We start from the raw sequence: 1,989 nt of genomic DNA on the forward strand, positions 1-1,989 counted from the left end.
GGCTACTTGCTTAGGGGCAGCTCGACCTCCCTCCTACATGACGTGGAAGCCCCCAGCCGCGTATCCACGGCCTCCGAGCTCCGAGTCTGTCGTCGGCCGCCACCGCAAAGACGTCGGTCATCGAACATCATCTGCGGAGGATCCAGGCAAGCACCTAGGCTAGAATCGACAGCTCATCACCGAACACTGCCGTCCATCCTCTAGAGATAGTGCTTTCAGAGCACGACACCCATAAGCACCATCATCTACGGACTGTGTGATTCCTTTAACTAAAATGGTCAACTAATGAGGCTTCTTCTTATGGTACTTCAAGTGTTCAATTCTTTTCTGGGACATTTCTTTGTACACCTGCTTGAAATAAAATAGAGATGCAATCAGTAAGAATCTCAGCTTATGATCACAGCACAATAGTCAAAATGCTACATACTTCAACTAATTTATCTAAGCATTTATGAAATAAAATGGTCACAACTGAATAACCAAAACTACAGTATTTTCGCAACAAAAGTGGTGTTACTTAATCTAATAACAGAAGTTCACTAGCTGAAAGGTCTTACATACATGCACCTTATGAAGCAATTACACCAGGCAGAAAGAAGTGAACAAAAGGCATGAAATATTCACCCAAAGCCTAGCATGAAAGGAAAACTGTATCAGTTACACGAGTAGCACAGTATCAGTTGATAGACGATAGTAGAGTAAGCGTCAAACAATTTGTTAAAGGTCCTACGTACTACATTTGAACTGTATATATCTACTAGCTTAAATCATCAAACAGCAGAATCACTTATAAAAGTGAGCAAACGAAATTAAGGCCTGTGGCACTATACATCAAGAGAGATTATTTTTTAACATTTTCCATTATAAGCATAATAAAATGACATGATACTAGTATATACTACCTCCATCCCAAAGATTAAGGCTTATAGTTTTTTAGAAAAGTCAAAGAAAGTAAAGTTTAACTAAAATTTTAAAATAAACTATCAATAAATATGATATTTTGTAGATAGCACATGAAAATATATTTCATTATCTATCTAATAATATTAATTTTATATTTGACATGTTAATACTTTTTTATAAAAACTTAGTCAAACTTAACATAGTTTGACTTTCTAAAAAAAATATAGGCCTTAAGCCTTGGGATGGAGGTAGTATACAGTTGTCTTAATTTATACCAGCCACAACAGTGTGATTAAGTATCGCAATTAATACCTGCAAGGTGAAATTAAAATACGTACAACAATGGTAAAAGTTCCATCAAAATTGAGCATCTGCTGCTGGAAGGGCATTTGCTCATATAACTTACCGGCGCAAGGATCAAAACTTAAAAAATGTACCGGCCCTATCTGGCTCGCATGTTATCTTTTTGCAGATGTGGAGTCTAAAGTTTGAGGCAAGAGAAAAGGAGGGACTAAGCTGGATGGCGCGCGAGCTAAGGGAGTTGTACGTGTCTCTGAAGCCAACAAGATGAGGCCCTAGGGTGTGCCTTCACCGGCCTTTGTTCGTGTCTCGGCATGTCTGTGGGGAGGCTGACCCCGTTTTAGAGCATCTCCAACAGAGGCTCTAAAATTTGGCGCTGTAAAAAGTCGTTTTCAGCGCGCTCGATCTAGATATAGCGCGCGGAGCCGACGCGAGCTTCGCCGGAGGCTCTATTTTACGGCGCGACCAACAAGCCAAAAACCAGCCCTTCACCAGAGGCTGTAAAATAGAGCTCCACAAACAAGTTTTTTCTACATACATGCAACAAACAAGATCAAACATGCCACAAATAAATCTAAAAAAATCAACTAAATCAACTAAAAATCAACTCCAGCGAGGCAGCTCCGGTGAGCTTGCTCCGGCGAGGCGTTGGAACTCCGGCCAGCAAAAGCAGCTCGTCCCCGTGTTCATCCCGTGGCTCTCCAGGTGCAGCCCGTCGTGTCCCTGCAGCCCGTGGCCATGACGCGGCGGGACATGGGGGAAGTCGGGCGGCCCTGGCGCGGCGGC

Source organism: Lolium rigidum, chromosome 2 (genome assembly GCF_022539505.1).
Source record: "Lolium rigidum isolate FL_2022 chromosome 2, APGP_CSIRO_Lrig_0.1, whole genome shotgun sequence".
Lineage (NCBI taxonomy): Eukaryota > Viridiplantae > Streptophyta > Magnoliopsida > Poales > Poaceae > Lolium > Lolium rigidum.